The sequence below is a fragment of the Bubalus kerabau genome, chromosome 5 (genome assembly GCF_029407905.1).
Source record: "Bubalus kerabau isolate K-KA32 ecotype Philippines breed swamp buffalo chromosome 5, PCC_UOA_SB_1v2, whole genome shotgun sequence".
Lineage (NCBI taxonomy): Eukaryota > Metazoa > Chordata > Mammalia > Artiodactyla > Bovidae > Bubalus > Bubalus kerabau.
In genome coordinates this window covers 60,990,373-61,017,732 of record NC_073628.1, presented here as the reverse complement: position 1 = coordinate 61,017,732, position 27,360 = coordinate 60,990,373, and the positions used below count along the sequence as shown (strand labels likewise).

Here is a 27,360-nt window from a genome sequence, read left to right as displayed (position 1 = left end):
ACTGACTCAACGGACATGAGTTTGAGCAAGCTCTGGGAGTTGGTGATGGACAGGGAAGCCTGGAGTGCTACAGTCCATGGGGTTGCAAACAGTCAGACACGACTGAGTGACTGAACTGAACTGAATGAGAAAGAGGGTAAGGGAAGTAGCGAGGTGTGTATCTGTGTGTGTGTGTTCTTAGTCTTTCCTAGTAATGGTGCTAACTTCTTTATCTGGGTTCTTTGATTTAATTAAAGAACTCTCCATGTTAGAAATGTTTATTTCTGTTTTAATATGAAGATATGGTCTTCAAATTCTGCCTTTTTCTGCTTCCTAAACACATCCTTTTACTACCTGCCAGAATGGTCATTCCGGAATAGCAGTGAGGCCAATGAGAAGTGCTAAAGAATGTCTTCAAGGCAGCATGTGGTAGATGGGGTGTGGAAATTAGCCTAAGAGTTATCTGGGTTTGAATCCCAGTGCTGCTACTAGTTAGCTAGATTAACACTTGTTCAGAGTTATACAAATACTCCAGATGCTCATTGGTTTCATTGTCTGTTAAATGAATGTAATAAGTTCATGTACATAAAGATGGGCTTCCCAGGGGATGCAGAGGTAAAGAATCTGCCTTTCATTGTAGAAGAGGCAAGAGACTCAGGTTCAGTCCCTGGGCTAGGAAGATCCCCTAGAGAAGGAAATAGAAGCCCACTCCAGTATTCTTGCCTGGAGAAATCCATGGACACAGGACCCTTGTGGGCTACACTCCAAGGGATCGCAAAGAGGTGGACACGACTGAGTGCATGTGTGCGTGGGCACACACACAAGTAAAAACTTAACGAGTCTAGAATCGCCAGATGTATTTAATATCAGTTCCTTTCTTCTCCCTACCTCTAATTAGAGACAATGGTGATCAAGTGCGGAGTCAGCTGGCTTTGGGGAAATTGATGGAAGAAAAGAGCATGTGTGGGACCGTCCTGAGAGGTAAAGCTCCCTTGCTGGAGGAGAGTTGAGGTGTGTGGCCTGATCCTTTGCAGGGTTCCTGGTTCAAGGACTGAAAAGAACATAACGTAAGGAAGGAGTGAGAAAGAGGGAAAGGTCGGTAACAGATGTGTATGTATTAAAATAGTTAAGTTAATGTAATTAAAATAATTCAGGGGAGATTTGAATCAGAACTGGTGGAGATGGAGGTGGGGTGGGTGGTCAGATTCTGAATGTTGATCTGCTGCTGCTGCTGCTAAGTCACCTCAGTCGTGTCCGACTCTGTGTGACCCCATGGACGGCAGCCCACCAGGCTCCCCCGTCCCTGGGATTCTCCAGGCAAGAACACTGGAGTGGGTTGCCATTTCCTTCTCCAATGCATGAAAGTGAAAAGTGAAAGTGAAGTCGCTCAGTCGTGTCCGACTCTTCGCGACCCCATGGACTGCCGCAGATGTTAAATGGGAAAGGAAAGAAAGTGGGGGATTAATCATGATTATCAGCTTTTTGTCAAGAAAAAACTGTAAGGAGTCTATGGGATTATGAAGTGAGGCAAATTGGGGCAGAGAAAGATCTCTTCTCTTGAGTTGTTGGCACACTTCAATGTAACTCACAAGTTCCAGGCAGAATATTTGGGAGACCCAACAAAGTGATATTGAAATATGAGACCAAACATCCATTAATTGCCTATACAAGATGAAGTCATTTTCATTTTATATTTACTTACATTGTAATACTGTAAGAATTTCTAAGGGTGTTATTCATTTCAAAATTTTTCATTTAAAGATAAAATTAATATTCTAACAGACATATTCTTGAAGAATAGTATTACCAGAACTAGAGGAAAGTAAAAATAAAATGATATTATTTGAATAATATTTTGTAAATGTTATGCAAGTGAACTTTCTGTAGATGCCTTTGATTATCAACTTTTTCTCTTCTCATTTTCTGCCCTTATATTTATAACATGAACCACCGATGGGATTGAGTTTGTTGTTGTTTAGTTGCTAAGTTGTACCTGACTCTTTGCAACCCCATGGACTAGAGCCCTCCAGGCTCCTCTGTCTGTGGGATTTCCCAGGCAAGAATACTGGGGCGGGTTGCCTTTTCCTTCTTCAGGGGGTCTTCCTGACCCAGAGATAAAACCCCTATCTCCTGAATTGGCATGTTGTTTCTTTACCTCTGAGTCACCAGGGAAGCCCTGGGAATGAGTTCAATGGAACTGGAAGTCCCAGGAAAAACATACTGGGAGAAAATAAGATTTATGGGTATGTACATCATTGTTTCTAGATTATTTCACATGTTAATCAATACAATCTGTTGTCATTATAAGGTATATAAATAGTTAAAGTAATTTAGATTCAAAGATGTTTTAGGGTCTTGTCTTAGTTTACTAGGGCTGCCATCACAAAACACCACAGACAGAATGTTATTCTCTCATGTTCTGGAGGCTAGGAGTTAAGATCAAGTTGGTTTTTCTTGAGAAGTCTGTCCTTGGCTTTGAGATGACTGCCTTCTCACTGGGCTCTCTCATGGCTTTCTTTCTGTGTAGATATGGAATTAAGACTCCAACAGAAAAGTGTAGGAGGACAAAATTAAGTTCATAACACTCAAATGGCTATTAAACAAGAAAACTGGGATTTTCCTTCTCCCAGACTCCACAATGCAAGTTGTGCACATGTAGTGTTTGACGTCAGACTAAGGCCTGAGACTAGAGATAGAGGTAGGAGCATACAGTGGGAAGGGAGCAGGGGTCACTTGAAGAGTCTTATGTAATGGAGATATATAAATGCTGATACTTAAATTATTGCTTACTTTTCTTGGAGTCAAATTACCTGTAGGCCATTTAAAAAATTTGGTTTTTGAATTAATATTTCATTTTTATTGAAGTCGAGTTGATTTACAATGTTGTGTTAATTTCAGGTGTACAGCAAAGTTGTATATATATATATATATATATATATATATATATATATATATATATCTCCATATGTATCTCTGGGTTTCCCTGGTGGCTCCACAGTAAAGAATCTGTCTGCCAATGCAGGAGGTGAGGGTTCAAGCCCTGGGTGGGGAAAATGCCCTGGAGATGGAACTGGCAACCTGATCCAATATTCTTGCCTGGGAAATCCCATGGACAGAGGAGCTTGGTGGACTGCAGTCCATGGGTTTATAAAGAATCGGACATGACTTAGCAACTAAACACACACACACACACACACCTCTATTTTTTTCAGATTCTTTTCCCTTAGAGGATATTGCAAAATATTGAGTATAATTCCTGGTGCTATACTGTAGGTCTTTGTCAGTTTTATATTTTATATATAGTATTGTGTACATTTTAATCCCAAACTCCTAAGTTATCCCCCTTGCTTTTCCCCTTTGGTAACCATATATTTGTTTTCCATGTCTTTTGGTTTGTTTTGTATGTAAGTTTTTCTGTATCTCTCTCTCTCCCTTTTTTTTGTTTTTAAAGAATCAACATATACACAATACCATACGATGTTTGTCTTTGTCTGTCTTACTTCACTTAGTATGATAATGTCTAGGTCCATCTATGTTGCTGCAAGTGGCATTATTTCATTCTTTTTTATGACTGAATAATATACCCTTGTATACATGTCCCACCTCTTCTTTATCCATTCCTCTTTTGATGGACATTTAGGTTGCTTCCATGTCTCAGTTGTTGTAAAAGTGTTGCACTGAACATCGGGGTGCCTGTATCTTTGTAAATTATGGTTTCCTCTGGATGTATGCCCAGGAGAGGTATTGCTGGGTCATATGGTAGCTCTATTGTTAGTTTTTTAAGAACCTCCTTACTGTTCTCCATGCTGGTTGTAGCAGTTTACATTCCCACCAATAGTTTAGAAGGGTTCTCTTTTCTCCACACCCTTTCCAATCTTTATTATTTGTACATTTTTTGATAATGGAATATTGGACTGGTGTGAAGTGGTATCTCACTATAGTTTTGATTTGCATTTCTCTAATAATTAGAAATGTTGGGCATCTTTTCATGTGTCTGTTGGCCATGTGTATGTCTGCTTCAGAGAAATGCACATTTAGATCTTCTGCCCATTTTGGGATTGGGTTGTTGTTTTTATTTTTTATATTAAGCTTCATAAGCTGTTTTTATATTTTAGAGATTAATCCCTGGAGGTTAATCACATCATTCACAAATATTTTCCCCATTCTGTAGGTTGTCATTTCTTTGTTTTTGGTTTCTTTTGCTGAGCAGAACTTTTTAAGTTTAACTAGGTCCCATTTGTTTATTTCCATTACTCTAGGAGTCAAATTCATAAAGATATTGCCGTGATTTACATCAAAGTGGTTCTGTGTATGTTTTCCTCTAGTTTTATAGTATCCAGTCTTACATTTAGGCTTTTAATTCCTTTTGAGTTTATTTGTATGTGTGTGTGTTGTTAGAAAATGTTTTAGTTTCATTCTTTTACATGTAGTTATCTAGCTTCCCAGCATCATTTATTGAGGAGACTGTTTTTGTTCATTGTATATTCTTAACTCCTTTGTTGTAGATTAATTCACTGAATGTGCATGTGTTTATTTCTGGGCTCTCTATCTTGTTCCATTGATCTGTATTTTCATTTTTGTACCTGTGTGTCATTTTTAAATTAAAATATAATGCTTCTTGCAAAACCCCTAATTAGTCTTCTGGGAAAAGGCAAAATATAGCAGTAGTGTAGAAGACTGCAAAATTGACCATCATCATCAAGCTATAGCAATGTTGTGCTTCTCTTCAGTCACAAATATAAATCTTAAATATTTAGAGCAAACTTAAAAATTTGTAAGAGAATAAAGGTTTACAAAAAATGCAAACTGTGCCTTGGGACCTCTGATATTCCAAACTTTCTTTTTACATATTCATGATCCTATTTCTTATATCTCTGAACACTGGATTCATTTTTCTGCTTTAACTTTTAAATAAAATGTGAAACTATTTACACTAAAGAGTATGAGATAAACACTGGCCTAAAAAAAAAAAAAAGCTGTTTGTGCATGTATGTGCATGTGTGTATTTCTGTGTTGAATTAAACAATGCTTTCATTAGATGAATTGAGATCCAAAGAAAAAATTTTGGTTTTGTCCAGTAGATAAAATTAGGTACTTTGAGAGACAGGAGGCCTTTACTAACTTGCTGATAGTATGTCAAGTGAACAATAACTTTTAATGCCTGCATTCAGTGGTCTTTTCCTCTTCAGGAGATACAAACACAGATTTAGATGTAGATATAGAAATGGTGAGATATCCATGAGTATTCTGACCTATCATAAGATGTACAGATCAGATCAGATCAGTCGCTCAGTTGTGTCCGACTCTTTGCGACCCCAAAATCGCAGCACGCCAGGCCTCCCTGTCCATCACCAACTCCCAGAGTTCACTCAGACTCACGTGCATCGAGTCAGTGATGCCATCCAGCCATCTCATCCTCCATCGTCCCCTTCACCTCCTGCCCCCAATCCCTCCCAGCATCAGAGTCTTTTCCAATGAGTCAACTCTTCGCATGAGGTGGCCAAAGTACTGGAGTTTCAGCTTTAGTATCATTCCTTCCAAAGAAATCCCAGGGCTGATCTCATTCAGAATGGACTGGTTGGATCTCCTCGCAGTCCAAGGGACTCTCAAGAGTCTTCTCCAACACCGCAGTTCAAAAGCATCAATTCTTCAGTGCTCAGCCTTCTTCACAGTCCAACTCTCACATCCATACATGACCACAGGAAAAACCATAGCCTTGACGAGACGGACCTTTGTTGGCAAAGTAATGTCTCTGCTTTTAAATATGCTATCTAGGTTTCTCATAACTTTCCTTCCAAGGAGTAAGCGTCTTTTAATTTCATGGCTGCAGTCACCATCTGCAGTGATTTTGGAGCCCAGAAAAATAAAATCTGACACTGTTTCCACTGTTTCCCCATTTATTTCCCATGAAGTGATGGGACTGGATGCCATGATCTTCGTTTTCTGAATGTTGAGCTTTAAGCCAAATTTTTCACTCTTACCTTCACTTTCATCAAGAGGCTTTTTAGTTCCTCTTCACTTTCTGCCATAAGGGTGGTGTCATCTGCATATCTGAGGTGATTGATATTTCTCCCGGCAATCTTGATTCCAGCTTGTTTCTTCCAGTCCAGCATTTCTCATGATGTGCTCTGCATATAAGTTAAATAAACAGGGTGACAATATACAGCCTTGACGTACTCCTTTTCCTATTTGGAACCAGTCTGTTGTTCCATGTCCAGTTCTAACTGTTCCTTCCTGACCTGCATATAGGTTTCTCAAGGGGCAGGTCAGGTGGTCTGGTATTCCCATCTCTTTCAGAATTTCCCACAGTTTATTGTGATCCACACAGTCAAAGGCTTTGGCATAGTCAATAATACAGAAATAGATGTTTTTCTGGAACTCTCTTGCTTTTTCCATGATCCAGTGGATGTTGGCAATTTGATCTCTGGTTCCTCTGCCTTTTCTAAAACCAGCTTGAATATCAGGAAGTTCACGGTTCACATATTGCTGAAGCCTGGCTTGGAGAATTTTGAGCATTACTTTACTAGCTTGTGAGATGAGTGCAATTGTGTGGTAGTTTGAGCATTCTTTGGCGTTGCCTTTCTTTGGGATTGGCATGAAAACTGACCTTTTCCAGTCCTGTGGCCACTGCTGAGTTTTCCAAATGTGCTGGCATATTGAGTGCAGCACTTTCACAGCATCATCTTTCAGGATTCTCAATAGCTCAACTGGAATTCCATCACCTCCACTAGCTTTGTTCATAGAGATGCTTTCTAAGGCCCACTTGACTTCACATTCCAGCATGTCTGACTGTAGGTCAGTGATCACACTATCGTGATTATCTGGGTCGTGAAGATCTTTTTTGTACAGTCCTTCTGTGTAATCTTGCCATCTCTTCTTAATATCTTCTGCTTCTGTTAGGTTCATACCATTTCTGTCCTTTATCGAGCCCATCTTTGCATGAAATTTTCCTTTGGTATCTCTGATTTTCTTGAAGAGATCTTTAGTCTTTCCCATTCTGTTGTTTTCCTCTATTTCTTTGCATTGATCGTGAAGAAGGCTTTGTTATCTCTTCCTACTATTCTTTGGAACTCTGCATACAGATGTTTATATCTTTCCTTTTCTCCTTTGCTTTTCCCTTCTCTTCTTTTCACAGCTATTTGTAAGGCCTCCCCAGACAGCCATTTTGCTTTTTTTGCATTTCTTTTCCATGGGAATGGTCTTGATCCCTGTCTCCTGTATAATGTCACAAACCTCATTCCATCTATATGTGTATATATATATATATATATATATATATATATATATATATATTTGTATATTTTAGTGGTCCTTATTTGATTTAATTTTAAAATAGAGCTTGCTATTGTTGATCATAGAATCTTCCATGCATAGAAATAAATAGTTTGGCCTTAGAGAATTTTTGCACAGCTTCATCACACAGAAAACTAAGTGACACCAGGGACTCATTCAGTAGTAGAGCACTCAGTAACAGACAAGTAACAAAGCAAACACCCTTAACATATATATATATTTACTGGACAAGAGAAAAAATGTCAGAAGACTTTCTCTACAGGGAATAAAAATCCTTTTATTTTATTATATGCTATAATAACATCTCTCCCATTTTCCTGGGAATTTTAATGCTCTCAGTAGTAAGGTAAGAGGGGTATTCTTTCAGCAAAAGACCTAGAAAGCTAGATTTTACAAAAATGGTTCAGGTCATTCTTTTTAAGATTTTTAGTAGGGCAGCCTTAACATCAGTGTTCTGGTTGATTTTTAAAGCTCTTTTTGTATTGCTTTTGAGTTTTAATATTAAAGAATTTGTGAAATTTGGAACAGATGTAGTTTATAAGCACTGAATTTGTTTCATTTAGATATAATGCCTACACATATACCTGAGAGACAAAAAAAATTCAAACACTATATGGAAAGTCTTTGAATTTCATTTATAGAAAAAAAAAAAAACTGAAGTAGCAATCATACCTGCATATTTAAATGACATGGTGTACTTTCAATGTTTCTGATGTTTACACCTAATTTTATAATTAAATTTTTGTAATTACTCATACTTTTAGGGCACTGCATTTTGCTTACCATTTGTTTTATATACATTTTTTTTTTCTTTTTGACCACACCTTAGAGCATGTGGGGTTTTAGTTCCCCCACCAGGGATCAAACCTGAATCCCTAGCATTGGAAGCACAGAGTCCTAACTACTGGACAACCAGGGAAGTCATTGCTTTATGTATTTTAATTGAAAACTCTATATGTTTTAGCTAAAAAATATTTAAGACAAAAAAATTGAAATTCCATTTCATCCCATTAGGTTTCACTTCTTTCCCAAGGATATGCCCTTGTTTCTATATGCTCTTTTAGCCATTTTCCTATGTTTCCATAGTAATTATGCATATTCTTTTTGTTTTCATAAACGTCATCATGCTATGCATACTATTATCATCATGTTCCCTTTCTAATGGCAATGCTATGCTATGCTATGCTAAGTCACTTCAGTCGTGTCCGACTCTGTGTGACCCCAGAGATGGCAGCACACCAGGCTCCCCTGTCCCTGGGATTCTCCAGGCAAGAACACTGGAGTGGGTTGCCATTTCCTTCTGCAATGCATGAAAGTGAAAAGAGAAAGTGAAGTCACTCAGTCGTGTCCGACTCCTAGCAACCCCATGGACTGCAGCCCACCAGGCTCCTCCGTCCATGGGATTTTCCAGGCAAGTGTACTGGAGTGGGATGCCATTGCCTTCTCCGTCTAATGGCAGTACCATTATTTATTTAATGTTTCACTTCATAGGAAAAGGTAAAACTATAAGATACTGACTTTAGGATATTCTGGTATTTAAAAATGCAGTAATCAAGGCTAGTAGGAAAGGGTTGCAGACTTAAAAAATATTCACAACCTAAAAATTGAGAGTTCTGTTTTATGTGGTACAAATTCTTAGGGCCTCAAGACCAAGGGCTAGCATCTCAAGTGACCCTGAGAGAAATGCTTCCAGGACATGAGAGAAAGAGCCAGGTGATATAGAAGTTTTGTAACAAAGGGCAGGTAGTCTTAACATCAAAAGATTATTGCTAAAGAAAACCAGCTATCTCAAGTTAAAGAATTTAGCACTTTTTCTGTATATGAGTAGATGTAAGAGACTGGGGTCACTGAAATCATTTCTTTGATATGCATCTCAGCTATTCTGGGGCCAGAATCCTGTGTTTTTCACATCCTGAGCTGGCATGGCGCTCACTCACTGTAGGGAGTGGCTACAATCTGATAGCTGGCATTCTTCTCCTTCCTAAGTGCTGTTAGGACTCACCAGCTCACCATCTGTGGTGGCTACAATTGCTGGTGACTGTGACATCCTTCGGAGAAGGCAATGGCACCCCACTCCAGTACTCTTGCCTGGGAAATCCCACGGAGGGAGGAGCCTGGTAGGCTGCAGTCCATGGGGTCGCTGAGGGTCGGACACGACTGCCGGGAGCCGGCGAGAGACATTCCACTCGTGACAAAGGTCATGAGGAAGGAGGCTCGGCATACGCAAAGGCGGGATCGAGCCTCAGGAGTCCCCCCGGATATTCTCGAGCATCTACCCCCAATAAACCAGAGTCTGCCTACTTTATTGCTTTGTGCTCTCACCTCTGACTTTACTGGGGGCTGTCCCCCACCACCATTTCGCTCTCTCTGTCAAAGAGCTAACTTATGGCTCCAATTAATACAGTTCCTGGGCAATTAGGAGTGTTTAAATCCAAACCCCTCAGATGGCTCTCTAACTCGCCTGACAAGTTTACCCGGACACCTACAGCTATGCATAAGATTGTTGACAGTCTCCCAGCCTCAAGAGGCACGGGAAGCTTAAGATATTCAAATAGCTTAGAGCCTCTCAGAGAGTTAGAAACTGTCAGAATAAAACTAGTAAAAGATTTCATTGATGAGCCAATGTTTGTTGCCAAGTTTTCACATCCCCTGAATTGTATCCTTGAATGTGTATTCATTAATATAGTTGGTATGTAGAAAAAATAAGTAGTGGCCTTGGTGTTAGTAACTTTAGACCCTTAAGGTAATAAATTCTTTCCTTTGTAAACCCATTACACATCCGCCCTATAGGAATGTAATTTTATCTTCGAAAGATGGCGCCAAACCTTAAAATAATTACTCTTAGAGAAAATAAGTCTTTGTTGATAAGTCCTTGTCAAGAGTCATAAAATGTTAATAGGCCTTCTGGCCAGAAGATGATGTAAATCACCTAAACCATTTGTATACGATAAATTTGCAGGAAAGAAACACTGGTTTTTGATAAGGATCAAAAACTGCTGACTTTGCATCCCCTATTATCCTCTATGTGTAACTTAGGGTATAAAAGCCCCTGTTGAAAATAAAGCTATGGGCCTTCCTCACCAACGCTTGGTCTCCCCATGTCATTCTTCCCCTCAACCTCCAGCTGAGTATCCATCTGGAGCGCGGATATCCTCTGCGACCATTTATTTGCCTGGGCTTCTAAGACCCACTCGAGAAGGTGTCTAAGGTGGGGCACCTTCCGCTATTCGAGAGGGCGCCTGTGGCCTCCGTGGTCAGAGCTAACCTGGTGTCACGGGTTATATTGATTTTCCGCGTAAACCAAGCTACTCAGCTTCTTTTCTCCACTGAATTTTCCTACTGAGCTATCCTCATTCTATTCCTCTTTATATCTCTGAATAAATAAATAAATAAATAAATAAATAGGTCGCCTACGCCGTCTCCCCTTCGAATACCCTGGATCAGCCAGGGCTGGACCTCGGCACACGACTGAGCGACTTCACTTTCACTTTTCACTTTCATGCATTGGAGAAGGAAATGGCAACCCACTCCAGTGTTCTTGCCTGGAGAATCCCAGGGATGGGGGAGCCTGGTGGGCTGCCATCTCTGGGGTCGCACAGAGTCAGACACGACTGAAGCGGCTTAGCAGCAGCAGCAGCAGCAACAGTGACATCCTGGCCTAATGATATGACAGGGCATATTACATCTCTCAGGTGAGTTGGAGATTCAGAGCTCAGGGCTGGCTTGGAGGCTAGGTGTGCTGGCCCACCACATTCCATCACTGGAAAAACAAAGTCTTGTGATTGAAATCAGTGGCAAGGGAAACAAGTTGAACGTCACACCTTTTCAAATTTATGCAGTGAATACTGTCTTCCTATATACGGTGCATCGATTTGAAAGTCTTTTACAAAGTTCTAGGTACTGAATTCTTATTTTTGTTTTGCTAATTATGTTTAATTTTCTGTCCTGCCAAACTATATCAAGGAAATAATATGTACAAATAAGCACAGGATGCTAAAGTTTATTCTTCTTCCCAGATCTATTTCCTCCCATACAAGAACATCAATCGTTACATAATTTCTATAAGATTCTGGAGTTGAAAGCCCATCCTGGGTATTATACAAATGTTCTTTTATAACCCTTTATGCCATTTCTGATTAAGGTAATTCACTCTTTTCATTACTGTTTTTCTTTTATTAAAATACCATCACTAATTAGGTGACAATGACTTAAAGGAAAGAAGTAGGAGAAAGGCCTGACTATGCTGCTGGACACACTAGCTACTTCTATTGGTCTGAGGTTTAAGCAGGAACCCCAAATTAAACATTATTCCTAGGAATGCAGTGATGAAATTCAAACATACTTTCCCCATCCCATACTGTGGGAAATTGTCCAATTCTTGTCCAATTTGAATATTCTACTAGGATATTTTATATCAGAGGAGTTCTGAAATATTGATATATAAACATTCTGAGCATATTTAATGCAATAAAATCCCAAATTATTACCACACATAAAATTCTTCCTGCATTTATATTAGTCTTCTCAAGTGGGTACGATTTATCTTTCTCCAATAAAAATTATCCTTTTTGTTATTTAACTCACACTGCAATATCTTGTAGTCCATAATAAATTATAAATCCTCTTTTTGCTGGTGGACATCTAGGTTACTTCCATGTCCTGGCTATTATAAACAGTGCTGCGATGAACACTGGGGTACACGTGTCTCTTTCCCTTCTGGTTTCCTCAGTGTGTATGCCCAGCAGTGGGATTGCTGGATCATAAGGCAGTTCTATTTCCAGTTTTTTAAGGAATCTCCACACTGTTCTCCATAGTGGCTGTACTAGTTTGCATTCCCACCAGCAGTGTAAGACGGTTCCCTTTTCTCCACACCCTCTCCAGCATTTATTACTTGTAGACTTTTGGATCGCAGCTAAATCCTCTTTTTGAATGTACAAGCTGAGAGTCACACCAGAAACAAACTATACCTTACTGAGTTCTTTAAAGACATAGAAAGCTTTGGAAAAGAATAAATGTCTCTGGAGAAATATCCTGACAAAGCAGTAATAAAAAGGTCACACTACGTTTCATGCAGCATTTGCCTTGTTTAATAAGAATTATATCCCCAAATGTGTTTTAACGACTGATAATTAGAAACATTATAGTTAAAGAAGGAATCAAGACTACCTTAATACTAGGTTAAGCACACTGGTCTAAATTTTTTATCAAAATGGCAACTCTCTGATACGGGCATTCAGATTTATTCTCAAAGCTTTTTAACTTTTCCTAAATATCAGGGGCAGAGTGTTTTGCAGTTCTTATTTTATTATAACTCGAGACCAGTTTTTAACAGTTATTACTTTAAGAATCATGGCTTATGTCTGAAGGCTGAAATAAGAACAGATCATAAGCATATGAGAGCATGAATTTAAATGGATATATGGAGAATAAAAGAGGTATAGAGTTTACCATAAAATCAGTGGCATATTTATTAAAATACTTGATCACATTCCTTTCAAGAAAAAAATATTTAAATTTTAAGTTGTATGAGAGAGAAAAAGAGAAAGGAAACGCCTTCATGTGCTTTGCATTGAACTTTCTTGCAAGAGTTCATTTAAATACCATCGCATGTAGATGAAAGACAGCTGATATGCCAATGACATTCTTATTCCTGCTGAGAACTTATTTTCAGTAATATTCAATCAGTTTAAAACAACTTCAAACTATCAGTCTGATACAATGACAAGCTCAAAAAAGAAAAGGGCTAGTCACTCAGTCCTGTCTGACTCTTTGCAACCGCATGCACTGGAGGCTGCGAGGCTCCTCTGTCCATGGGATTCTCTAAGCAAGAATACTGGAGTGGGTTGACATTCCCCTTTCCAGGGTATCTTCCTGACCCAGGGATTGAACTTGAGTCTCCTACATTAAAGGCAGATTCTTTACCTTCTGGCCAACTCAAATATACAGCTGGATAAAAATTTCAACAGTGTTGCTTACTAAAGGCAGACTCCTTAATGTCTTTTAATTCATAGATCTTCATCTCTAAAACTGGAAAAATCCTGTCTCCTTTGGAGGGATCTTGTGATGTGTCAGGGAGGTGCTAAGCTGCATCAGGACAGCGTCTCAGTAAATACTGTCTTATCCTGTCACTAGAGATTCTGGAAATGTCTATCCATTGGGTCGAGGGGTTCAGTCTATTTGATGATTCAGTGACTTTGTTATAGTCTAAATGAGCCCAATGCAAACTACTGAATAAAAAGACATCATCAATATGTTAAATATCTAATCTTAAAGAACTCATCTGCCAATGCAGGAGACCTAAGAATTGCAGATTTGATCCCTGGCCTGGAAAGATCTCCAGTAGCATATTGGGCACCTAACGCAGAGTTCCAAAGAATAGCAAGAAGAGATAACAAAGCCTTCTTCAGCGATCAGTGCAAAGAAATAGAGGAAAACAACAGAATGGGAAAGAATAGGGATCTCTTCAAGAAAATCAGAGATACCGAAGGAACATTTCACGCAAAGATGAGCTCGATAAAGGACAGAAATGGTATGGACCTGACAGAAGCAAAAGATATTAAGAAGAGATGGCAAGAATACACAAAAGAACTGTACAAAAAAGATCTTCATGACCCAGATAATCACGATGGTGTGATCACTGCCCTAGAGCCAGAGATGCTGGAATGTGAAGTCAAGTGGGCCTTAGAAAGCATCACTACGAATAAAGCTAGTGGAGGTGATGGAATTCCAGTTGAGCTATTGAAAATCCTGAAAGATGATGCTGTGAAAGTGCTGCACTCAACATGCCAGCACATTTGGAAAACTCAGCAGTGGCCACAGGACTGGAAACGGTCAGTTTTCATGCCAATCCCAAAGAAAGCCAATGCCAAAGAATGCGCAAACTACCGCACAATTGCACTCATCTCACACGCTAGTAAAGTAATGCTCAAAATTCTCCAAGCCAGGCTTCAGCAATACGTAAACCGTGAGCTTCCAGATGTTAAAGCTGGTTTTAGAAAAGGCAGAGGAACCAGAGATCACATTGCCAACATCTGGTGGATCATGGAAAAAGCAAGAGAGTTCCAGAAAAACATCTATTTCTGCTTTATTGACTATGCCAAAGCCTTTCACTGTGTGGATCACAATAAACTGTGGAAAATTCTGAAAGAGATGGGCATACCAGACCATCTGACCTGCCTCTTGAGAAATCTGTATGCAGGTCAGGAAGCAACAGTTAGAACTGGACATGGAAAAACAGACTGGTTCCAAATAGGAAAAGGAGTTCGTCAAGGCTATATATTGTCACCCTGTTTGTTTAACTTATATGCAGAGTACATCATGAGAAACGCTGGACTGGAAGAAACACAAGCTAGAATCAAGAATGCCCTAAGAAATATCAATAACCTCAGATACGCAGATGACACCACCCTTATGGCAGAAAGTGAAGAGGAACTAAAAAGCCTCTTGATGAAAGTGAAAGTGGACAAAGGTCAACAAAAACGCAAGGCAAAAACAAAGCCCAGTTGATTAAGAGCACTTGGTAAGAAAGGGGTATTAAAATGATGCAATACAAGCAAGTAGCCCTCACTTGTCTACCAACTCATCAATTCATTTTGTAGGATCTAGAAGTTCTAATGAGGTGGATGAAACTGGAGCCGATTATACAGAGTGAAGTAAGCCAGAAAGAAAAACACCAATACAGTATACTAACGCATATATATGGAATTTAGAAAGATGGTAATAATAACCCTGTATGTGAGGCAGCAAAAGAGACACAGATGTATAGAACAGTCTTTTGGACTCTGTGGGAGAGGGAGAGGGTAGGATGATTTGGGAGAATGGCATTGTAACATGTATAATATCATATAAGAAACAAATCGCCAGTCCAGGTTCGATGCAGGATACAGGATGCTTGAGGCTGGTGCACTGGGATGACCCAGAGGGATGGTATGGGGAGGGAGGTGGGAGGAGTGTTCAGGATTGGGAACATGTGTATACCCATGGCAGATTCATGTTGATGTATGGCAAACCAATACAATATTGTAAAGTAATTAGCCTCCAGTTAAAATAAATAAATTTAAATTAAAAAGAAAAAAAAAGAAACTGAAAGTGGAGAGTGAAAAAATTCGCTTAAAGCTCAACATTCAGAAAACGAAGATCATGGCATCTGGTCCCACCACTTCATGGGAAATAGATGGGGCAACAGTGGAAACAGTGTCAGACTTTATTTTTCTGGGCTCCCAAATCACTGCAGATGGTGACTGCAGCCATAAAATTAAAAGACGCTTACTCCTTGGAAGGAAAGTTATGACCAACCTAGATAGCATATTCAAAAGCAGAGACATTACTTTGCCAACAAAGGTCCGTCTACTCAAGGCTATGGTTTTTCCTGTGGTCGTGTATGGATGTGAGAGTTGGACTGTGAAGAAAGCTGAGCACCGAAGAATTGATGCTTTTGAACTGTGGTGTTGGAGAAGACTCTTGAGAGTCCCTTGGACTGCAAGGAGATCCAACCAGTCCATTCTGAAGGAGACTGTCCCTGGGATTTCTTTGGAAGGAATGATACTAAAGCTGAAACTCCAGTACTTTGGCCACCTGATGCGAAGAGTTGACTCATTTGAAAAGAGTCTGATGCTGGGAGGGATTGGGGGCAGGAGGAGAAGGGGACGCCAGAGGATGAGATGGCTGGATGGCATCACTAACTCGATGCACGTGAGTCTGAGTGAACTCCGGGAGTTGGTGATGGACAGGGCGGCCTGGCGTGCTGCGATCCATGGGGTGGCAAAGAGTGGGACATGACTGAGTGGCTGATCTGATATGAATGACCTGGGGAGTTCCTCTTTCAGTATCCTATCATTTTGCTTTTTCATACTGTTCATGGGGTTCTCAAGGCAAGAATACTGAAGTGGTTTGCCATTCCCTTCTCCAGTGGACCACATTCTGTCAGACCTCTCCACCATGACCCGCCCGTCTTGGGTGGCCCCACACGGCATGGCTTAGTTTCATTGAGTTTCATGGCATGGCTTAGTTTCATTGAGTTAGACAAGGCTGTGGACCGTGTGATTAGATTGACTAGTTTTCTGTGATTATGGTTTCAGTGTGTCTGCCCTCTGATGCCCTCTCGCAACACCTACCGTCTTACTTGGGTTTCTCTTACCTTGGACGTGGGGTATCTCTTCACAGCAGCTCCAGCAAAGCGCAGCCACTGCTTATTACCTTGGACGAGGATTATCTCCTCTCCAGAAAGAATGAAGGGATGGAGGCAAACCAAAAATAGTACCCAGTTGTGGATGTGCCTGGTGATGGAAGCAAGGTCCAATGCTGTATAGCGCAATATTACATAGGAACCTGGAATGTTAGGTCCATGAATCAAGGCAAATTGGAAGTGGTCAAACGGGAGATGGCAAGAGTGAACGTCAACATTCTAGGAATCAGTGAACTAAAATGGACTGGAATGGGTGAATTTAACTCAGATGACCATTATATCTACTACTGTGGGCAGGAATCCCTTAGAAGAAATGGAGTAGCCATCATGGGCAACAAAAGAGTTTGAAATGCCTTATTGCCTTATTGCCAAATTCAGACTGAAATTGAAGAAAGTAGGGAAAACTACTAGACCATTCAGGTATGACCTAAATCAAATCCCTGATGATTATACAGTGGAAGTGAGAAATAGATTTAACGGACTAGATCTGATAGATAGAGTGCCTGATGAACTATGGATGGAGGTTTGTGACATTGTACAGGAGACAGGGATCAAGACCATCCCCATGGAAAAGAAATGCAAAAAAGCAAAAATGGCTATCTGGGGAGGCCTTACAAATAGCTGTGAAAAGAAGAGAAATGAAAAGCAAAAGAGAAAAGGAAAGATATAAGCAGCTGAATGCAGAGTTCCAAAGAAGAGCAAGGGGAGATAAGAAAGCCTGCCTCACCGATCAATGCAAAAACATAGAGTTAAACAACAGAATGGGCAAGACTAGAGATCTCTTCAAGAAAATTAGAGATACCAAGGGAACATTTCATGCAAAGATGGGCTCGATAAAGGACAGAAATGGTATGGACCTAACAGAAGCAGAAGATATTAAGAAGAGTTGGCAAGAATACACAGAAGAACTATACAAAAAAATCTTCACGACCAAGATAATCACGATGGTATGATCACTCACCTAGAGCCAGACATGCTGGAATGCAAAGTCAAGTGGGCCTTAGAAAGCATCAGTACAAGCAAAGCTAGTGGAGGTGATGGAATTCCAGTTGGGCTATTGAAAATCCTGAAAGATGATGCTGTGAAAGTGCTGCACTCAGTATGCCAGCAGATTTGGAAAACTCAGCAGTGGCCTCCGGACTGGAAAAGGTCAGTTTTCATTCCAATCCCAAAGAAAGGCAATGCCAAAGAATGCTCAAACAACCGCACAATTGCACTCATCTCACACACTAGTAAAGTAATGCTCAAAATTCTCCAAGCCAGGCTTCAACGATATGTGAACCATGAACTTCCAGATGATCAAGCTGGTTTTAGAAAAGGCAGAGGAACCACCAGAGATCAAATTTCCAACATGTGCTGGATCATGGAAAAAGCAAGAGAGTTCCAGAAAAACATCTATTTCTGCCTTATTGACCATGCAAAGCCTTTGACTGTGTGGATCACAATAAAATGTGGGAAATTCTGAAAGAGATGGGAATACCAGACCACCTCGGCTGCCTCTTGCAAAACTTGTATGCAGGTCAGGAAGCAACAGTTAGAACTGGACATGGAACAACTGACTGTTTCCAAATAGAAAAAGGAGTACATCAAGGCTGTATATTGTCACCTTGCTTATTTAAATTCTATGCAGAGTATATCATGAGAAATCTGGGCTGAAAGAAGCACAAGCTGGAATCAAGATTGCCAGGAGAAATATCAATCACCTCAGATATGCAGATGACACTACCCTTAAGGCAGAAAGCAAAGAGGAACTATAAAGCCTCTTGATGAAAGTGAAAGAGGAGAGTGAAAAAGTTGGCTTAAAACTCCACATTCAGAAAACTAAGATCATGGTATCTGGTCCCATCACTTCATGTGGGATAGCTGAGGAAACAGTGGAAACAGTGTCAGGCTTTATTTTATTGCGCTCTGAAATCACTGCAAATTGTGACTGCAGCCTTGAAATTAAAAGAGGCTTACTCCTTGGAAGGAAAGTTATGACCAACCTAGATAGCATATTGAAAGGCAGAGACATTACTTTGCCAACAAAGGCCTGTGTACTCAAGGCTATGGTTTTTCCAGTGATCATGTATGGATGTGAGAGTGGGACAGTGAAGAAAGCTGAGTGACGAAGAATTGATGCTTTTGAACTGTGGTGTTGGAGAAGACTCTTGAGAGTCCCTTGGACTGCAAGGAGATCCAACCAGTCCATTCTAAAGGAGATCAGCCCTTCTTTGGAAGGAATGATGCTAAATCTGGAAAAAAAAAAAAAAAAGTCCAGTACTTTGGCTACCTCATAGGAAGAGTTGACTCATTGGAAAAGACTCTGATGCTGGGAGGGATTGGGGGCAGGAGGAGAAGGGGACGACAGTGGAAGAGATGGCTGGATGGCATCACCGACTCAATGGACATTAGTTTGAGTGAACTCCGGGAATTGGTGATGGACAAGGAGGCCTGGCATGCTGCCATTCATGGAGTCGCAAAGAGTCGGACATGACTGAGCAACTGAACTGAACTGAACTTAGACAGATCTCCTGGAAAAGGAAATGCAACCCAGTCCACTAATTTTGCCTGGAGAGTCCCATGGATAGAGGAATCTGGAGGGCTACAGTCCATAGGTTGGCAAAGAGTTGGACAGAAGTAAAGTGACTAAGCACAAACATGTTACCAGTTTGTTTACTATAATGATTGACTCTGAGATTGGAACAAAAGAATGGTTTCAGTGTGGAACCATCTTTAGAAGTGAAGGGAAATTTGTGTCAAAAATATTGAACACCCTCTGGCTAAAACAATGGATCTAGAAGGTTTTCAGTTCAGTCACTAAGTCCTGTCTCACTCTTTGTGACCCCATGGACTGCATCAGGCCAGGCCTCCCTGTCCATTACCAACTCCCAGAGTTTACTCAAACTCATGTCCATTGAGTCAGTGATGCCATCCACCATTCTCATCCTTTGTGGTCCTCTTCTTCTCCCACCTTCAGGGTCTCCCTTCCAGCATCAGGGTCTTTTCAAATATGTCAGTTCTTCCCATCAGGTGGCCAAAGTATTGGAGTTTCAGCTTCAACGTCAGTCCTTCCAATGAATATTCAGGACTGATTTCCTTTAGGATGGACCGGTTGGATCTCCTTTCAGTCCAAGGGACTCTCAAGAGTCTTCTCTAACACCACAATTCAAAAGCATCGATTCTTTGGCACTCAGCTTTCTTTATAGTCCAACTCCCATATCCATACATGACTACTGGAAAAACCATAGCCTTGACTAGGCGGACCTTTGTTGGCAAAGTAATGTCTCTGCTTTTTAATATGCTGTCTAGATTGCTCATAACTTTTCTTCCAAGGAATAAGTGTCTTTTAATTTCGTGGTTGCAATCACCATCTGCAGTAATTTTGGAGCCCCCAAAAAATAAAATCTGCCATGGTTTCCCCATCTACTTGCCATGAAGTGATGGGACCGGATTCCATGATCTTCATTTTCTGAATGTTGAGTTTGAAGACAACTTTTTCACTCTCCTCTTTCAGTTTTATCAAGAGGCTTTTTAGTTCCTCTTCACTTTCTGCCATAAGGGTGGTGTCATCTGCATATCTGAGGTTATTGAAATTTCTCCCGCCAATCTTGATTCCAGCTTGTGCTTCATCCAGCCCAGCATTTCTCATGATGTACTCTGTGTATAAGTTAAATAAACAGGGTGACAACATAAAGCTGTGACGTACTCCTTTTCCTATTTGGAACCAATCTTTAGTTCCATGTCCAGTTCTAACTGTTGCTTCCTGACCTGCATACAGATTTCTCAAGAGGCTGTCAGGTGATCTGGTATTCCCATGTCTTTCAGAATTTTCCACAGTTTATGGTGATCCACAGAGTCAAAGGCATCAGTATAGTGAATAAAGCAGAAATAGATGTCTTTCTGGAACTCTCTTGCTTTTTTGATGATCCAATGGATGTTGGCAATTTGATCTCTGGTTCCTCTGCCTTTTCTAAAACCAGTGGTTTACATATAAAATCCCACGATTTGCATGTTGAAAGAGGGAGGAGTTGGTGGAAACTATTAGATAAGAAATTGATCTTCCTGAGTTTAGCGTTTTATCAGTTGATGCAATTAATTAATTGTTCTTTGTCTGTTGCTGCTGCTGCTGCATTGCTTCAGTCCTGTCTGACTCTGTATGACCCCATAGATGGCAGCCCACCTGGCTCCGATGTCCCTGGGATTCTCCTGGCAAGAACACTGGAGTGGGTTGCCATTTCCTTCTCCAATGCATGAAAGTGAAAAGTGAAAGTGAATTCGCTCAGTGGTGGCCGACTCTTAGCGACCCCATGGACTGCAGCCTACCAGGCTCCTCTGTCCATGGGATTTTCCAGACAAGAGTACTGGAGTGTGTCACCATTGCCTTCTCCAGTTCCTAGTCGGTGTGTGTAAAAATATATACATATATCTCATAAGAATATATAAATACATGTTTTAAAATATATAATCAATATATGTAAGAAAATATAACATTTTTACATTGAAAAAGGGGAAATTGGTAAAGAACAACTATTGTTTAATTAAACTTATATAAAAGTATACCCTAAAAATGGTAAAGAACCTGCCTGCCAATACTAGACTCATAAGAGACACAGGTTCAATCCCTGGGTTGGGAAGATCCCCTAGAGAAGGAAATGGCAACTCACTCCAGTATTGTTGCCTGGAAAGTCCCATGGACAGAGGAGCCTGGCAGACTACAGTCCATGGGGTGATAAAGGGTGAGACACAACTGAGCCCATGATGGATGTTTACCCTAGGAAAAAGATAAATTTATATTTGTGTGGACATGTGTATAAGAAAATTATTACATGTCTTACATAGAAAATTTACTCCTCTTGAAGCAGTATTTAACATGTTTGGAACCAAAATGATTTGAAATGACTTGACTATTGTATGAAAATTGCCCTTTGAACATGATATATACTTTGTAATTTTTACCACTGTGAGAAATGTATCACTGGTAGTGTAAGCACATAAGCATTTTTATTGTAAATTAATGTTTTAAATCCAATTTTGCATAAAACAATGCATTACTGGGCACTGAGAGAGAATTCCAGATGATGAGAGAAGACCCCCTTAAGCATTTGGCTGCATACTGACCAGTATATGTGCCTGAGGTCAGGGAAAACCACTTGGAGGATTGGGTGTGACAGGGCAGAGCCTCCGCACAAGGACAGTCATGTGCGTGTTCCCATCCCCCAGATTGGAAAATCTCAAAGTTTACAGGGTATTGTACATGGAGGGTTTTTCCACAGTAGTAGGAAATAATTAGTCTAAAGCAAAACACTTCAAAAGTTCCAAATAACAAGTCCTATTAACTAGATCCAGAGGATCAAAAGGAATTTCTTATAAACTAGATCCAGAGGATCAAAAGTTTCAAAGGAATTTTAATAAGCCTCAAATTCAAGTATGAGAATATTTGTAGAAGTCAGTATATATACTATCCACTATGTAAAATTTACAGTGTCAGAGAACCAGTGAAAAATTACCAAGCAAGTATTAGAAATAGTAAGCACTGACATTAAAAGAATTATTATATTGTTATTGCCTCTGTCCAAAAAGTAGATACAAAGAAGATCAAAAGGAATGCAAATCAGAGTTTCAGACTTCTAGAGATGAAAATTAAATGTCCAAGTTGAAAATAAATTGGATGTAACTAAAAATAAATTAATATTGTAAGAAAAACTTAATGAAAGACATTACTTTGCCAACAAAGGTCCGTCTAGTCAAGGCTATGGTTTTTCCTGTGGTCTTGTATGGATGTGAGAGTTGGACACATTTCCACATGTGATGGATGAAGAAGGCTGAGTGCCAAAGAATTGATGCTTTTGAATTGTCGTGTTGGAGAAGACTCTTGAGAGTCCCTTGGACTGCGAGGAGGTCCAACCAGTCCATTCTGAAGGAGATTGGCCCTGGGATTTCTTTGGAAGGCATGATGCTAAAGCTGAAACTCCAGTACTTTGGCCACCTCATGCAAAGAGTTGACTCATTGGAAAAGACTCTGATGCTGGGAGGGATTTGGGGGCAGGAGGAGAAGGGGACGACAGAGGATGAGATGGCCGGATGGCATCACTGACTCGATGGACATGAGTCTGAGTGAACTCCGGGAGTTGGTGATGGACACGGAGGCCTTGCGCGCTGCGATTCTTCGGGTCACAAAGAGTCGGACACGAGTGAGTGACTGAACTGAACTGAACTGAATTAAACTAAATATTGTAAGAAAAATTTAACAAACAATAGTGCATCCATGTGTGTTCTCACTCATGGCTCACTTTTTGTGACGCCATGAATTGTAGCCTGCCAGGCTTCTTTGTCCTGGGATTCTCCAGGCAAGAATACTGGGGTGGGTTGTCATTTCCTCCTCCATAAGCAAAGGGGTAAATAAACTTTACTGTTTTCATATAAAGTAATAGAAGAGTACCAAGGAATGAACGATTAACCTATGCAACATGAACAAATCTCAGATATGCCTAAAGAAAGAAGATAGACAAAAAGGATATTTATGCGTAGTTGAACATATACAAAATTAGAGAAAAATGCAGAATAATTCATGGTGACAACAGATTAGTTGTTGCCTGGCATTAGAGGGGTAGGTAAATATGTAAAGCATACATTAAAAAAAAACCATGAGGAAAGTTTTTGTCAATAGAAAGTATAAATACTTCCATGAGGAAAGTTTTTGTCAATAGAAAGTATAAGTACTTTCATATATATATAATTCATAGGATTTTCCTATGAATTACATTAGGATTTTCCTATCTCTTCAAACTTGTTTTCTAAAGACTTGAAATTACTGGTGTAATGTTCAAAGGAGCATTTTTACAGTTTACCACTTTAAAGATTTATATAACCTCATTTTTTATATAATGGCATTGATTTAATGGCAAGACTGCGAGTTCATCATTATTATCTGTAACATTGCAACCATATATGATTGAAAAAAATTTTTTCTTTGGGTCACTTACATATTTTCTGATCTTTATATCAGGGATTATAACTTCTGTTCATCCAGATTATCTCTTCAAAGACTCAGCACTCAGTCTAAGAACTGAATATGATGCTTACCTTCAGGTCACTTGCTTGACTCTGGTGACCATTCCTCTTTGCTGATCCTTTCAGGGGTAACCGCTATCTTGAATTTTGCATTGAAAATTCATTTACCATTAATTTAAGCTTTTCCAAATGAACTGAGAAATTTTATATGATTTTTCTGTTTTTTGACATATCTCCTAGTGTTATATGTTTGTGCTAAGTCACTTCAGTTGTATCTAACTCTTTGAAGCCCTGTGGACTGTTGCCTGCCAGGCTCCTCTGTCCATGAGATTCTCCAAGCAAGAACACTGGTGTGGGTTGCCATGCCCTCCTCCAGGGTATCTTCCCGACCCAGGTATTGAACCCATGTCTCATATCTCTTGCTTTGGCAGGTGGGTTCTTTACCACGAGCACCACCTGGGAAGCCCTGTTGTTACATGTATAAAAACAACTTGGCAAATAACTAATAACTTAATACCTGCATTGTAGGGTGATGTTTTCAGTTTTATAAAATTGGGTTGGGCCAAATTATCTTTCTAATCACTTGGACCTCCATACACACCCAACAGAAAACTAATGAGTGTAAATTAGTGCTCTATTTCTCTGCCATCTCTTAGTGTTGTCTGACTTGATTTGCTCCACCAATTTGCAAAGTGTAAAATTAGAGCTCTCTGTATTTTCAGCCTGTACTTTCCTGATCACTAGTGATGCTAATCGCTTTTTTGTGTGTGTGTGTGTGCTCTTTGTTTCTTTATTTTTTTTTTAATTTTATTTTATTTTTAAACTTTACAAAACTGTATTAGTTTTGCCAAATATCTAAATGAATCTGCCACAGGTATACATGTGTTCCCCATCCTGAACCCTCCTCCCTCCTCCCTCCCCATACCATCCCTCTGGGTCGTCCCAGTGCACTAGCCCCAAGCATCCAGTATCGTGCATTGAACCTGGACTGGCAACTCGTTTCATACGTGATATTTTACATGTTTCAATGCCATTCTCCCAAATCTCCCCACCCTCTCCCTCTCCCACAGAGTCCATAAGACTGTTCTATACATCAGTGTCTCTTTTGCTGTCTCGTACACAGGGTTATTGTTACCATCTTTCTAAATTCCATATATATGCGTTAGTATACTGTATTGGTGTTTTTCTTTCTGGCTGACTTCACTCTGTATAATAGGCTCCAGTTTCATCCACCTCATTAGAACTGATTCAAATGTATTCTTTCTAATGGCTGAGTAATACTCCATTGTGTATATGTACCATAGCTTTCTTATCCATTCATCTGCTGATGGACATCTAGGTTGCTTCCATGTCCTGGCTATTATAAACAGTGCTGCGATGAACATTGGGGTACACGTGTCTCTTTCCCTTCCTGTTTCCTCAGTGTGTATGCCCAGCAGTGGGATTGCTGGATCATAAGGCAGTTCTATTTCCAGTTTTTTAAGGAATCTCCACACTGTTCTCCATAGTGGCTGTACTAGTTTGCATTCCCACCAACAGTGTAAGAGGGTTCCCTTTTCTCCACACCCTCTCCAGCATTTATTGCTTGTAGACTTTTGGATCGCAGCCATTCTGACTGGTGTGAAATGGTACCTCATAGTGGTTTTGATTTGCATTTCTCTGATAATGAGTGATGTTGAGCATCTTTTCACGTGTTTGTTAGCCATCCGTATGTCTTCTTTGGTGAAATGTCTATTTAGTTCTTTGGCCCATTTTTTGATTGGGTCATTTATTTTTCTGGAGTTGAGCTGTAGGAGTTGCTTGTATATTTTTGAGATTAGTTGTTTGTCAGTTGCTTCATTTGCTATTATTTTCTCCCATTCTGAAGGCTGTCTTTTCACCTTGTTAATAGTTTCCTTTGATGTGCAGAAGCTTTTAAGTTTAATTAGGTCCCATTTGTTTATTTTTGTTTTTATTTCCAATATTCTGGAAGGTAGGTCATAGAGGATCCTGCTGTGATGTATGTCAGAGAGTGTTTTGCCTATGTTCTCCTCTAGGAGTTTTATAGTTTATGGTCTTACATTTAGATCTTTAATCCATTTTGAGTGTATTTTTGTGTATGGTGTTAGAAAGTGTTCTAGTTTCATTCTTTTACAAGTGGTTGACCAGATTTCCCAGCACCACTTGCTTTTTTATAAGGTCATGATCTTTTCAAATTTTCTTCTCGAAATCCTAGATCAAGTTTTCCCCCACATTTTTCTAATTTTAAAGTTTAAAACCTTTGTTCCTGGATGCTGGTACTAAGCCTTTGTCAGGGCTTCCCTGGTGGCTCAGTGGTAAAGAATCTACCTTCAATGCAGGAGACATGGGTTTGATCTTTGTGTTCAGAAGATCCCCCAGAGAAAGGAATGGAAACCCACTCCAGTATTATTGCCTGGGACATCCCATAGACAGATGAGCCTGGTGGGCTACAGTCCATGGGATTGCAAAAGAGTTAGACATTGACTTAGTGACTAAACAACAACAAAAGCCTTTGTCAGTTTAGTGAATTCCAAATACATTCTCCCACTTGACAGATTCTCTTCCTCTTTCCTTATAAAAAGGAAGACAACAGCTGCATAGCGAGAGGGTGCCAGAGATCTGCATGAGGTCACCTCCAGCCCCAAGCAAGGTATTGATTTAGGCTGAGGAAAGAACCACCTCAATGGTGAGAGGAAATGGTACTTGGAGTTCACATAAGGTTGGGAATAGTGTCTACCCCCAAGAGCCACGCTGGCAATCTTGTAATTCATTTGTCTTTGGGTAAACCCTGGAGAAGGAAATGGCTACCCATTCCAGTATTCTTGCCTGGAGAACTCCATGGCCTGGCAGGCTACAATCCATGGGGGCGCAAAGACTCTGACATGACTGAATCACTAACAATTATACTACTTAGTGTAAGTAAGACATAGTGACTAAACAACAAAACAGGGTACTCAGAAGAGTCTGGTTTCAGCACTAGGGCATCCTTTTAGCTTTAAACTAAATCCTGCCTATGGTTCTGCGTGTGTGTTAGTTGCTGTCATGTCCAGCTCTTTGCAATCCCATGGACTGTAGCCTGCCAGGCTCCTCTGTCCATGGAATTTCCCAAGCAAGAATACTGCAGTAGATTGCCATTTCCTTCCCCAGGTGATCTTCCTTACCCAGGGATTGAACCCAGCTCTCCTGCATTGCAAGTAGACGCTTCACCATGGAGTCACCAGGGAAGCCCGTGATTCTCCAAAACCAATGTAAAAGCAAGAACTGAAAGCTGAACACATCACATTTTCAAGAAAACCAACTACATTCTAGTTAAAAAACAAACAAACAAACAAAAATCCTTCCCTTGGCATTTATGGGACACAGACAGATACAGTCTACAATACAGTGAAATTCACAAGGTCTGATGAAATAAAAACTGTTTTACATGTACACAAGCTTAAGGAATTTGTAACCAGCAGACCTGCACTTCATGAAGTCTTAAATGAATTGCTTCAGATGTAAAGTTAATATTAATCATGTGGGTAAGTACATAATACTGTTTCTTCATTAAAAACCCTTTAACAAATATTAACTATTTGAATAACAATGGTAACAACAAAATGTGAGGTTTCTAACCAAAGTAGAACTAAATGTGTGAAAGTAATGGCAAAATGACCAGGAAAAGAGACAGGGAGGTACATTATGAGAAGTTCCTTTTACTATATGTGAAAAGTAATATTACTTGAAGGCAAACAGTTATATGTTGAATATACATATTATTAAAGCAAAGCAACCACTAAAATAGCAAAACCCAAACTGACAGCTAATAAGGAAAAAAGAAAAAAAAGGAAGATGAAGATAAAGTGGAATTGTAAAAAATAGAAAAACAAAAAATGTTAGTTCTAAAGGAGGGAGGAGAGGATAAATAGTAA

At 39.9% G+C, this 27,360-nt stretch overlaps 1 long non-coding RNA gene across 1 annotated transcript; it reads left to right on the top strand.

Annotated features, from left to right (window-relative positions):
* LOC129652810 (uncharacterized) lies at positions 1 to 27,359 on the top strand. The gene is made up of 4 exons (XR_008714748.1): positions 1 to 136; positions 878 to 1,074; positions 26,032 to 26,099; positions 26,597 to 27,359. It is a non-coding gene; the product is annotated as an uncharacterized LOC129652810 (long non-coding RNA).
* The last annotated feature ends 1 nt before the right edge of the window (position 27,360 follows it).